This window comes from Oncorhynchus mykiss, chromosome 5 (genome assembly GCF_057628025.1).
Source record: "Oncorhynchus mykiss isolate SJ-2025 chromosome 5, ASM5762802v1, whole genome shotgun sequence".
In the NCBI taxonomy this organism is placed as follows: Eukaryota; Metazoa; Chordata; class Actinopteri; order Salmoniformes; family Salmonidae; genus Oncorhynchus; species Oncorhynchus mykiss.
In genome coordinates this window covers 69,157,573-69,171,830 of record NC_143026.1, presented here as the reverse complement: position 1 = coordinate 69,171,830, position 14,258 = coordinate 69,157,573, and the positions used below count along the sequence as shown (strand labels likewise).

The window sequence follows — 14,258 nt, the reverse complement described above, 5'->3', positions numbered from 1 at the left end:
CTAAGTGATTGGCTGATCCTTGTGTCCCATGCAGGACAATCGTCCAGTCAAAAAGAGAACACAGTCGGCCTGTGTGGGCTCTAGTAGTGAAGATCCTACTCTGTTCACCCTTGCCTGGCTGCCCGCTGCATGGACCCACCGCACTCAGAAGAATGTGTCCAGTCATCTCGCCACTGAAAAGGCCACATGTGCAACTATCAAGATTCCTTAATACAGTCGGAAGAAATGTCACTATTATGCAAAGATATTGCTGCTTTATGGACTACTGGCTGAACTGTACAGTACACTGTCTCGCTTATGTTGATGGAATAATGTGTTGATTTTTAGAAAATGTATTTCTGAATTGTGTTATGGTTCTTAAAGATCCACTTCAGCCATTTTTTATCTGAATATCAAATCATTCCTGAGTAACAATTAAGTACCTTACTGTGATTTGTTTTCAATTAAAATGGTCAAAAAGAAACAAAAATGTGTTCTTTGCAAAGAGATATTTCTCAAGCAAGAATTTTGTTAGGACAGGCCAAAACGCCATCCCACCAAAACATGATTCAATTTCAGGCAGTCTTTTCAAACAGCTTACACTAAAAGGGGTATTATCATAATTGTCACAATTTCACAGTATTATTCCAATCTCAGTGTGGAAATATAAATCAAATCAAATGTATTTGTCACATGCACATGGTTAGCAGATGTTAATGCGAGTGTAGCGAAATGCTTGTGCTTCTAGTTCCGACAATGCAGTAATAACCAACGAGTAATCTAACCTAACAATTCCAAAACTATTACCTTATACACACAAGTGTAAAGGGATAAAGAATATGTATATAAAGATATATGAATGAGTGATGGTACAGAACGGCATAGGCAAGATGCAGTAGATGGTATTGAGTACAGTATATGAGATGAGTAATGTAGGGTATGTAAACAAAGTGGCATAGTTTAAAGTGGCTAGTGATACATGTATTACATAAAGATGCAGTAGATGATATAGAGTACAGTATATACATATACAAATGAGATGAGTAATGTAGGGTATGTAAACATTATATTAAGTAGCATTGTTTAAAGTGGCTAGTGATATATTTTACATCAATTCCCATCAATTCCCATCAATTCCCATTATTAAAGTGGCTGGAGTTGAGTGCGTGTGTTGGCAGCAGCCACTCAATGTTAGTGGTGGCTGTTTAACAGTCTAAAACACAGGACAATCATGTTTATGACTGCTCTGGGCCTTTAAAACAATTACGTTATTTTGTGTTATTTTGACACAATTCACTCTTAATGTATCTGTTGTATCTAATATCACCTTTAAAAACAGTTGTAATTTGAAACTGGTTGTATAAAACTATAACTAACCCAGTGACTTTCTAACATACTCTGAGCTTTTGCATATCCATCTCCTTTGTTGTCCTCTGTGAAAGTTATGTGTGTACTTACTACTTATTGGTAGGCTAGTATTTCTACAAATTGTATAGTATATTCTGGTTAATGTATGTGTGTGGAGGAGGGCCAAGAAATGGCAGGCAAAGCTACTGGGCTGATGATGATTTAAGTGTTACACCCTCTTGTTGATTCTTACCTAAATTAAAAGTGCTGTGAATGGATCCCCTAAAATCTAGAATTGGCCTGTTGTAGTTTTGGCTGGGGGCTGTCTGTAGGAGGGTAGGGAGCACAGAGGGAGCACAGAAGGAGCACAGAGGGCCTGGTGCTGCTGGGAGAGAGAGGGGAGCAGTTTGTGGTTCTGAGGCCAGTGGGTCCAGGGACCCTACTGGGGAACCATACACCTGGCTGTCTGTTCTCAACTCATTTGTATAATGCTGGATCATGGATGAAATTGAGTGTTCGGGAGTGGGATTGAAGTTTTAATTCTGGCTCTGTGCTTTGGGGCAGCTGTTCTGCCTTTCCCCTTCCAATCAATTAGGGCAGAGACAGCAGAGCCATGTTGGAGCAAAGGCCTGCTTTAGCTGTGGCTGGCTGTCATCTAGCTACCTGGGAGAAGTACTGCTGCCACCATGCTGAATAGGAATAAAACAAAGGAGTTTACCGTCCAGTTGAGCTAGCTACTGTTTGTCCTCTAATCAATAAATATGTTGTGATTATACGCTCGAGTGGACAGAAGAGGAATGTCAGTGAAACGAGGCAAAGCAGCCAAGTCTTGAGAAATGATAGAATGTGATTGCACTGTGCAACAGTAATATTGGAATAGGCGTTTTTCAATTAGCAGTATCTGTAGCCTGCAGCAAAAGGATCAGATGTTTTTACAACATGCCACTGTTCCACCAGGCATCTGTCAGGTGGAAATGGAAATGCCTACAACAGCCGAGCGATTGGCTTCACATGCAAGAAGACTGACACGCTGCAGAGAGGAAAAGAAGCATGCAGACTAGACCTCACAAAGCAATCCTGATGGGTGGTCTGAGTGTATGCCCAAGCAGGCCCCACGGGAACCAAACCCACTCTTCTGACTCACTCTGTACTCTGTACTCTCATTCCAACTCTGCACCTCAGCCAGGTATGGATGTGGGATTGGGGAGTGGAGTCACCTCCGGCTCACACACTTTGCACAGATGAAATAGGAGTATTTAGGTGCATGTCGTTCATGCTTAATGCCTCCAATATGCACCAGTCCAACAGATTCAGGCCGAAGGATGAGTCACAAAGCCTTTGATGCCGCCAGTGTCACAACCACCGCATGGTAATACCCCTCTTTGTTTTGTAAGTGCTGCCCTGGTCAGAACTGGCTGTGTGTGTGCCCGGTTTGTGACTATGTTTGACCTCTCTTTGGGCCATGGCTAATGCAGAGTTTGGGCTCCTGAATGGGGCCGGGGTCAGTGCCCAGTGACACATGACCTGCCACGGTTAATTCCAGCAGAACAATAGGCCCGACCCCAGTCCACATCTCATCCCATTACACCTCCATGCCAAATGAATTGTTTGTTTTTGTGGGCTGCTCTCTCCTGACCTTTCAGCCCACTTGTTTTAATAACGTTCAGTTTAAACCTGGAAACACAGGATTCACTCTGCGCTGAACACAGATGGGCCTTCGATTGGTTCTCTCAAGGGTCTTCCTTAGTGTCATGATGCTGACCATCTCCTGGGCTGGACTTGACACGCCCAGAGAAAACGCTTCCGGCTTGGGTTCTTCTCAGAGGATTTTCAAGTGTGAGTGAGGAGGTATATCCACTTACTGTGTGGTTCCTGTTTGCTGATGTACACAGTAAATACTTGAGAGAGAGATCTGTGAATGATATGGCTAATCAATAAGTCTAAATGGCCACACATACCCACTCTAGTTGTCAGTGATGAATGACTGGTAGCCAGTGGAACACGTCTGTTTTAAATAAAGGGGGATGAATATCCATGGCTGAAAGCTGGCCTGGGAGCTTCGAGAAAAAGTAGAGCGAGAGAGGGCAGCTAATGTGACAGAGACCGTTTCATCACCTGAGGGTTGCAGTGATACAACATGAACAATATACGATAACACACACCATACTGGAGGATAGAGTTACCCCACAATGTTCTGTATTTAGATCAATTATGACCAGAAATTGAGTTATCATTTACACGGTAGAGGCTAGCCTTATTCAGATATTTACAGAGGCCATCTGTAGATCTCTAAACCTACAGTGGCAAATGGTGTGTGTACGGGGGTATTCTCTGTCCTGGAGGGCTGGAACAAAAACCTGCAATTACCTTCCCCTGCTCTGATTGTGAACTCCCTACCCCAGTTTCCAAATATTGTAATGCTCAATATTTATATCAAAGACACCAATACATTTATTGAAGATATGTAACATCATGAAATATAATACATCAACGGACAATACAGTTCATATCATAAGCAGCGTAGCCTCTATTGGTCAAAAGTTTCACTGTTTCAGTTTAACCGTTTCAAAATGAACCATATGATCCAACCATATGAGAATTGCACAACAGGTACATTGTTTTTGTCTTTACAGAGACAGATCATGCCATCATGTTTGCGGCAGAAGCAGTGGTGTCAAGATGTGTTTCATTTGACTCATCTTTCCTTAGGTCCTGTCTTTGGAGCGGTCATTATGCTCTGGAGGTCAGGGTTACAGCAGAGGGACCTCCATCACCCACTCATCATTGGATGTGCATCAAGAACGTCAGAAAGACACCTGGGAAAGAGACATGTTACAGGTATACTGCACCATAGGATTTCATGGTTGAGGTCTTGATGCCCTCCAAGTAAAAGCAATGTACAGTCATTCATTTATCTGGATAAAAGGGATTCATTGCCTGTCCTTATATTTTACCTTGTGTAAATTCATGCTTTTCCCTGCTTTATGTGCAGGTAAAAATCTGTCATAATGCCTTTCAGATGTACTTTTAGTGATGAGTAATATTTTATTTCCCTTTTCTTGTGTTTTCTTTTTTAGTTTAAAGTGGTGGCAGGTAGCCTAATGGTTAGAGCATTGGACTTGTAACCGAAAGGTTGCAAGATCGAATCCCCGAGCTGACAAGGTAAAAATCTGTTGTTCTGCCCCTGAACAAGGCAGTTAATCCACTGTTCCTAGCCTGTCATTGAAAATAAGAATTTGTTCTTATTAAAAATATTTAATTGATTGATCGGGACAGCAAGCAGCGGGTTTGCCCCACCCCACCCCACCAGCAGGTGGCGTGTCATCACATGGCACATGCTGCCTCACCGATGGATCATGCTTGGCACAGGGTGGGGTGGAGTCCAGGTGCAGAAAGAGGCCAGGTACCCAGGTGTGAGTAATCACCTGTCTCCCAAGTCAAACACTGATTGGGAATTTGAGAGCCTCTTAAAGAGAGAGGTGTTATCTCTGTCTGACCCACTGGCTGACCGGGGACCACAAACCAGCCATATCCTTCCTGCAATGATGGGGAAATGACTGATTTACAGACCCTGGTTGTGTCTACATTCAGGCCTGCCTTCAGCACACATATTGTACTGTATGGCGTATGGTTTATTTGAGTTGGCCTTATATACATAAGGGAATATAATGAATATAAACCTTTCCCTGCAGACAATTGGAAAAATAGTATTTCATGAAGTGGCACTACAGTTTGTAGTACTACACGTTACTGTACAACATACAAAACACTTCTACTGTAATTCACAGCACTTCAGCAGCCCTCACAGAGGGGAATACTGTTCAGCATCTAGTCAAATATGCCCGGCTTAAAGACGCTCTCTGGAGTGTGTTTAGAAAATTAAGGGCCTGGATTTTTTCATAATTGTCCATTTTATCATTTTATTACAGCTAGCTTACTGTGATGGGCTCCTATTATCATTTATGAAATACAATTAAAGCGTGACTTATTTCAGGCCCCACTACAGTGAACTGCATGTGTCGGCTCTGCTATATTTAAATAGCATTAAGTAATTGGAAAAACACAAGAAGGGAAGGCAGAACATGTAACCAAACGGCAAAATTGTCTTTCTGGATTTATTTTCCCCTCCATAAATATTCCAGAGGTTCCTCTATCACACCCAAGTTTAAAGCAGAGAGGAAATAGTCTTTAACTGATACAGAAACTAATTTAGAACAGCTTTTCCAAAGAGATACGCTTTCCACTGAGAACGAACATTTGGCCCAAGCCGGCACCTTCAGTACAAAAAATGCTAATGAAGTTGATCTCTTAGCCATTCTAAACTAATTGCATAGTCGAGATTACAAAGCATTCAGTCAGTGAAAAAGGGGTTATTAATTGAAATGGTACCATATAATGCTCATATTCTCCATAAATGTGTAGATGGTAATCGGTGGAGGTTGGCTGGGTTTAAATGACACTCACTAGCTGTCAGAACAACCCTCATTCACTAGGCCCCTGTGAGGGGATGTAGCTAGGTCTCACTGCACATAGCAGGCCTATGTAGGCAAATAGCTAGGCTTCATTTGCATGAGGAAATGACTAATGATGCAACTGCTTTTTTAGCATGCTATAAATATAATTTAAACATCATTACATAAGCTGTAGTCCAAACTCCAACTTTATACCCCACCTTTTTAACAGGAACTAATACAATGTGCTGCCTATGGACATATATGGCCTCATGGATATATTATAGTGACAATAAGTATTCAATGTATCGCTTCTTTCCTCTAAACAAATAAAACAAAGCATTACAAAACTACAGTCTTGTTCACTTTCCCCCCCTCCATTCTCCTATTTCGCTCACTCTCTCATTTTCTTTCCCCTCAAAAAAATACAGAGACAACGCCTTGAGGCTCTCTAGTCACTATTGTGAGTGCCTGTGAGTTCTGTTTGGCCTCATTGTTCTCAGTTAATCAGCCGTGGTAAATGTGGACCCCTCCAGCTCATTAGGATTCTCAGTCCCTCGGAGCAGAGCGGAGGTGACCATGGGAAGTTCCTGCTGGCTGGGCCTGGCCGGTAGGGCAGCCTATCCTGGAGAGAGAGAATGGCCTGATGAATTACCTGCCCAGACACCTTGTGAGTCCATCCTTCCCCATCCTGCTCCCCTCCCTCCCCATGGTTAAAGAGTTCCAGCTCTCCCTTTGACTGTCTGTGGACAAGCACTGTCTGTTCATCGCTCATCCCCGCTCAGTCACAGCTCCCTCCTCGGGTTTCTCTGTGGGACCGTGAGCAGAGGAGAGCACACCCCAGCACTCCCCTTCTCCTCACCTGTCTCTGCATCCCCACCGTCACGCACTGTTTACAAACACTCACTATCTACTCCCGTCTTGGCCCAGCACAGTGTGGGGTGTTTGGAGACGGAAGTGAGTTTATAATGTTCATGGTTTGTCTAAGTGTATAAACAACTTTTCCTAATTTTCGCAATCTCTGAGTAAACTGTGTCAACTTCTGTACCTGCTGATGTGAATGGGACAGAAACTCCACAATTGAAGGCCTCCTCGAGCCTACCTCTCCATAGCTTGGCTGTTCTGAGACAGTAAACCAGTTCTGTTGGTATGAGGTGGATGGGAGAGCAGGGACTGGGCTACTATGCTATAGAGAGAGGGGGTTGAGGCTGCTTGACAATAATTAGAGTTGACTCACCCTTTCCCTGGTTATAATCCGCTGGATATACTGCACTCATACAGGTGTCCAGAAAATCCAATTATCACAACCATGGCAGGGAAAACTAGAGGGGAAAGACAGGAGAAAATCTGAACTAGAGATGTCATAGCCTTACATAAAAACATATTTATAAAAAACAAATACTTTTGATTAAACTGCCTGGCTGCACATAAGGCATTATGTTATTTATCTTATCTTGAATGTGTGTGTGTATGTGGGTGTTTCATGTCCATACAAGAGCATCAAAAGTTTTTAAAGTAAGAGAGGAGGAACCAATCTCCCTGCAAGATTCAGTAAATACAAAAATAGTAGAGGGTAGACTTGCAAGCATGTAATGTGCTTTTCCCCCTGCTGTTGTTAGAAGAGGAGGAGGGTATATGTGCTTCCTTCCCTGCAGGGTCCCAGTATTCCCCCACTCCCCCATCCTCTCACCCCCCCAGTGACAAAGGCCTGGAGCCCGGGCCACTCCTCCAGCTACCGGCCTCCAGTAGCACCATGCTGGGGTCTGTGGGAGGAAGCCAGAGTGCCCCTCTACCCCCTCTGCCCCCCCTGTCCCTCTCTGCTCTGTCCTCCCAACCTCGTGGCCCAAACATGTGGGCTCAAATCCCGTCAGTGCGGCCAGGCGCACGGCTGGAACAAACTCTCCCGACAGATGGAGTTGGCCTCTACTCCACCAGATTCTCCCTTAGAAGTCCTGCATATCCTCTCTGACCTGAGTGATGGCTGCCCTGTGAGAGGCAGATGTGTTCCCATGCTCCCAACGATGTTTTGAAGTCAAGAAAGATCCCAGATCACTGCATTCCTGCACAACAACATTGACAATGTCTACACTTGGTTTGATACATCATGGTTTTGCTCCCAATGACTTGTCTCTATGAGGGCTGCAGGTTACAGTATTATGAATTAGTTAAAGCATTAGTCCTTTTCAATACTATATTACAATCCAAAGTACATACATGTTTAATCCATCATCTGAAGACAATGGGATGTGTGAGCAGAGAAACGTTCATCTTCAAACATGACAAGTGGACAAAGCGCCATGTGTGTGAGGGTAATGAGTCTCGACTTACCCATCCAGAGTTTGGTCAATAAAACCAAGCACCCCAATGGGACTTCACTCTATTTGAATTTCAACAACCGTTGAACAAAGCAAATATGAAACTCCAACATTCAATCATTGCACTACCTAAATATTTAACCATGGAAATGAGCAAAAATAACAAATCCTGGTTATCCCTTTCTGGAAGCCACCTTCATAAAGCCATCTTCCTACCATCACAACAATGTCGTGACAATGTAATGTAGACTTTTTAACTGACGGTTCCATAATGGGTTACACGTCTCCAGCTTGTGTCCTTAACTAACATAAATAGACTAGGTTTTGCCAATTCCACTGTGTCCCTTAAGATGCTCTCATTAATTTTAGATTGGGTCTAAATTGAGTCTTGCTCTTTGTGACCAAGGTTTTAAAATTAGATTAATTTCTATTCAAATTGTGACTTGTCCTGAAATAACCATCCTAATAAGAGATTCATTATTTCCATTTCAGATATGGTGATATTCCACTGTGCTTTACAGTAAATCACCTCGTATTGGATCCGCTCTGCCCCCATGTTGCCCCATCAAACTGAAAGACTGGAGAAGGCAAGTGCTTCACAGTTAACGTGGCTGGTGACACAGACACATTAGGTTGTTGACTTGAAATAGCCATATTTTATGGTTCTTAAACCTAAAGAATGTCATTGTTCCTGAGCACAGGCCAGCTGCAGCAGAGGACCAACACTGCGCCACCAACGAGGAGGTGTGAAAAAAGGGAACTTTTCCACCACACAAAACTCTTATGACAAAGCAGGGAATAGTTCACAGAGACATGCCACATTCCACAAGGGCCCAATGCGTCTTTCTCTCGGCACTGTGTGTGACAGAAGTAGGGGTGGAGGGACACTTTCACAATGCCTGGGGACATTAAGGGACTGAGAACTGGGACGTGTCCCAGTCTGAAAAGTCACTACCAGAATGGGGTTCAGTAATGTACACTGTTTTTCTTTACATACAGTGGGGCAAAAAAGTATTTAGCCAGCCACCAATTGTGCAAGTTCTCCCACATAAAAAGATGAGAGAGGCCTGTAATTTTCATCATAGGTACAATCCAACTATGACAGGCAAAATGAAAAAACAAAATCCAGAAAATCACATTGAAGGATTTTTAATGAATTTATTTGCAAATTATGGTGGAAAATAAGTATTTGGTCACCTACAAACAAGCAAGATTTCTGGCTCTCACAGACCAGTAACTTCTTTAAGAGGCTCCTCTGTCCTCCACTCGTTGCCTGTATTAATGGCACCTGTTTGAACTTGTTAACAGTATAAAAGACACCGGCCCACAACCTCAAACAGTCACACTCCAAACTCCACTATGGCCAAGACCAAAGAGCTATCAAAAGACACCAGAAACAAAATTGTAGACCTGCACCAGGCTGGGAAGACTGAATCTGCAATAGGTAAGCAGCTTGGTTTGAAGAAATCAACTGTGGGAGCAATGATTAGGAAATGGAAGACATACAAGACCACTGATAATCTCCCTCAATCTGGGGCTCCACGCAAGCTCTCACCCCGTGGGGTCAAAATGATCACAAGAACGGTGAGCAAAAATCCCAGAACCACACGGGGGGACCTAGTGAATGACCTGCAGAGAGCTGTGACCAAAGTAACAAAGCCTACCATCAGTAACACACTACGCCGCCAGGGACTCAAATCCTGCAGTGCCAGATGTGTCCCCCTGCTTAAGCCAGTACATGTCCAGGCCCGTCTGAAGTTTGCTAGAGAGCATTTGGATGATCCAGAAGAAGATTGGGAGAATGTCATATGGTCAGATGAAACCAAAATATAACTTTTCGGTAAAAACTCAACTCGTCGTGTTTGGAGGACAAAGAATGCTGAGTTGCATCCAAAGAACACCATACCTACTGTGAATGCTTTGGGGCTGTTTTGTTTCTGGTGTCTTTGATAGGGATCAGGACGACTGATCCGTGTAAAGGAAAGAATGATTGGGGCCATGTATCGTGAGATTTTGAGTGAAAACCTCCTTCCATCAGCAAGGGCATTGAAGATGAAACGTGGCTGGGTCTTTCAGCATAACAATGATCCCAAACACACCGCCCGGGCAACGAAGGAGTGGCTTCGTAAGAAGCATTTCAAGGACCTGGAGTGGCCTAGCCAGTCTCCAGATCTCAACCCCATAGAAAATCTTTGGAGGGAGTTGAAAGTCTGTGTTGCCCAGCAAGAGCCCCAAAACATCACTGCTCTAGAGGAGATATGCATGGCGGAATGGGCCAAAATACCAGCAACAGTGTGTGAAAACCTTGTGAAGACTTACAGAAAACGTTTGACCTCTGTCATTGCCAACAAAGGGTATATAACAAAGTATTGAGATAAACTTTTGTTATTGACCAAATACTTATTTTCCACCATAATTTGCAAATAAATTCATTAAAAAATCCTACAATGTGATTTTTCTGGATTTTTTTTTCTAATTTTGTCTGTCATAGTTGAAGTGTACCTATTATGAAAATTACAGGCCTCTCTCATCTTTTTAAGTGGGAGAACTTGCAAAATTGGTGGCTGACTAAATACTTTTTTGCCCCACTGTATGTAGAGAAAGTGGGGTGGACTAGGAACTCAGTGGTTCCATGATGTGTTGTCCCAGTTTGTTAATGAGGGAAATCCAAGCCAGGTGCACAAGAATAGAATGGGGACCAGGCTTGACGATACTAAGTGACAAGATACTGTAAATAATCTTAAAATGATCGAATGGACGTGGATTAGGATCAGATCTGGGCCCGGTTTCCCAAAAGCATTTTAAGGCTAAATTCATCGATATAGAACCTTCGTAGGAGCATTGTTAAATCGCCAAACTATTCTCCTAAACCATCGTTATTAACTTTGCACTTGAAAACGCTCGTAATCTATAATGCCTGCCTCAGACCACTCCCAGAACCGAGAAGTGCGTCGTACGTGATGCTTTTTTTGCCCTCATTTTATACACAGAAGATCTCCGCGAAACATAGAATCACATGGTTAAGCCATCGCTCTGTGACCGCCGATAACTTCAGAAAAAAGTTGACTACAAATAATCTTTGCAATTGATACAAACAAGCGACGTATAAAACGATGCTTCAAACGAAAACAGAGATGGCTGGATTAAATTGTAAACTATAGGCCTATTTCAATCATATTGAAATGCATTTCATGTTCAATCAATTGAGCTCTATTTTGCTACTTTTTGTCTGTCTAATTTGTCTCAATATATTCCATGATGTGTAGTCATGCGCAGTGATGTGCCAAATCTGTGCTTTTATGCATTTTTAATGAGAAGCATTAGAATAAACCGCCTCAATATTTGCAGGCGTAGGCGGTAATATCTTTCTAGTAGTTGATCCGTCGTCACTATTGTGAAATAATTATAATAAAGTAAGATTTCAATGGAGAAAGCTGAACCGAGAGCAGCGCTTTCTCTATTTCCATCCTATCAGTATCGACACATGCTCCAACGACGCATTTAGCGACCGTTCTCTCTGCGTAGTGTTTTGGGGAACGCATGTTACATCTTCGGCCGTTGTAGGTAAGATGCATTGTTAAAACACTTGTAACACGAAGTTAAATTGCTATATGGAAACCGGGCACTGATGTGTAAATTGATCAGTAGACTTTCTTCGGTCTCTCTGGCTGCGTTTACACAGGAAACACAATTATGATATTTTTTTCACTAATTGGTGTTTTGACCAATCAGATCAGCTCTAAAAAAAAATCTAACGTGAAGAAATCTGTGATTGGTCAAAAGACCAATTAGTGGAAAAAATATCAGTATTGGGCTGCTTGTCTAAACGCAGCCTCTCTCTCTGAGTAATTACCACTCAGCTGTTCTAAAGAACAACCAATGGCAGTCTTCCAATGACTGAGTTCATATTTGGAATAGTGATTGTTGGGCCGGACTGCCACCCTCTCGGGGCATTGGAGAATGCAACCAACCAGGAAAAACAGGTATGGCAAGGCTTCTCAGAGGTAATGGGAAACCTCTGAATATTTCTCAATGAAGGAAGAGAACACTTATTTTTAGAGGGGAGGGGTATTAATAATAGTAGCTGTGAGCAATAAGGTGTACCAAGGTGTAGCAATGGATAACATGCAACCGGTCTCTTCTCTTCAGCCCCAAACCTACCATATCTGGTGAGGTATCCATCTCCTGGGCAGACGTGTCGTCTTGGTCATATGGATTTCAGCAATCTCCTCTCACCTTTTCTGTAACAAAATAATGCACATAAACAAATTCTGGTTTACTATGTGTTACATATGTATTTAGAACACCGTGCATTGTATCTGGGAGCCTTTAGATTGAGGAAATATAATTTTCACAGAATACAACAGGTGTTGCTGTCTCTGCCTGGCCGGTTCCCCTCTTTCCACTGGGATTCTCTGCCTCTAACCCTATTACAGGGGCTGAGTCACTGGCTTACTGGGGCTCTTTCATACTGTCCCTGGGAGGGGTGTGTCACCTGAGTGGGTTGAGTCACAGATGTGATCTTCCTGTCTGGGTTGGCGCCCCCCCCATTGGGTTGTGCCGTGGCGGAGATCTTTGTGGGCTATACTCGGCCTTGTCTCAGGATGGTAAGTTGGTGGTTGAAGATATCCCTCTAGTGGTGTGGGGGCTGTGCTTTGGCAAAGTGGGTGGGGTTATATCCTTCCTGTTTGGCCCTGTCCGGGGGTGTCCTCGGATGGGGCCACAGTGTCTCCTGACCCCTCCTGTCTCAGCCTCCAGTATTTATGCTGCAGTAGTTTGTGTCGGGGGGCTAGGGTCATTTTTTTTATATCTGGAGTACTTCTCCTGTCCTATTTGGTGTCCTGTGTGAATTTAAACGTGCTCTCTCTAGTTCTCTCTTTCTCTCTTTCTTTCTCTCTCTCGGAGGACCTGAGCCCTAGGACCATGCCTCAGGACTACCTGACATGATGACTCCTTGCTGTCCCCAGTCCACCTGGCCGTGCTGCTGCTCCAGTTTCAACTGTTCTGCCTTATTATTATTGGACCATGCTGGTCATTTATGAACATTTGAACATATTGGCCATGTTGTTATAATCTCCACCCAGCACAGCCAGAAGAGGACTGGCCACCTCTCATAGCCTGGTTCCTCTCTAGGTTTCTTCCTAGGTTTTGGCCTTTCTAGGGAGTTTTTCCTAGCCCCTGTGCTTCTACACCTGCATTGCTTGCTGTTTGGGGTTTTAGGCTGGGTTTCTGTACAGCACTTTGAGATATCAGCTGATGTACGAAGGGCTATATAAATACATTTGATTTGTGTTGTATATATTTTTTACCTTACAGTGAAATGCTTACTTACAATGTGTCAATGAGTCGATGTGTGGGGGTACAGTTTAGTTGAGGTAATATGTACATGTAGGTAGGGGAAATGTGACTATGCACAGATGATAAACAATGACTAGCAGAAGTGTAAAAAAAAAAAAGGGGGGTGGGGGGGGTCATTTGATGAAATGTTGGCTTGGGGTAGAAGCTGTTAAGGAGCCTTTTGGACCTAGACTTGGCGCTCTGGTACAGCTTTCTGTGCAATAGCAGAGAGAACAGTCTATGACTAGGGTGGCTATATACAAATTTAACACTTTAGGGTTGCCATTCCAACATGAAGTCCCCCTTTATCTAGTCAAAAGGAAACCATTGTTTCCACACCAAACATCGAAAACAAATCTCTGTAGAAAGTTTTTGAGCAAGCTTGTATAATCACACAGAGGGTACCAGAGACAGACAGGCCTGTACCAAAACAGACAGTAGGGAGCAGAAAATAAAGTGTTGCCTTGTGTTGGATTACATACTGCAGCTGCCTCGCGTTCTTCCAGTAGTTTAATACACATGGGCATGTAATGAATGGGGGCCGCTGTGTTACTGTATGTTACTGTAGGCATCTAGCTCCTATAACCCCACTACAGGCTGATCTGAGGGCTCCACTGCGAGACATAGCAATCATAATTCTTCCCCATCATAAAGAGGACTTGTTGGGGATCCGTGTGGTCTGTCTGTCTCTTACAATACCCTGCCTTCAGGGCCTACCCATGGCCAATGCCAGCCAGACCACGTTGTGTTCTTTGGCTTGGCAGTGTCTCTGAAACACAGACTGTTCACTCTCCTTGGAGTGGCTCAGAGGAACTTTATTGAAGATGTA

General features: G+C 43.4%; 1 long non-coding RNA gene across 16 annotated transcripts in view; it reads right to left on the bottom strand.

Moving 5' to 3' along the window:
- Positions 1-3,753: 3,753 nt before the first annotated feature.
- Positions 3,754-14,258, bottom strand: part of LOC110524410 (uncharacterized) — a 100,766-nt gene continuing 90,261 nt past the window's right edge. For 8 of the 16 annotated variants that reach the window (XR_016496269.1, XR_016496260.1, XR_016496270.1 and 5 more), the window contains 3 exons: positions 12,254-12,333; positions 7,015-7,099; positions 3,754-6,402 (listed from right to left, as the gene is read on the bottom strand). This is a non-coding gene — a long non-coding RNA (uncharacterized LOC110524410). Of the gene's footprint in view, positions 6,403-7,014; positions 7,838-12,253; positions 12,334-14,258 lie in introns of all 16 variants that reach the window. The other 8 variants (XR_016496263.1, XR_016496271.1, XR_016496267.1 and 5 more) reach the window with 3 other exon arrangements.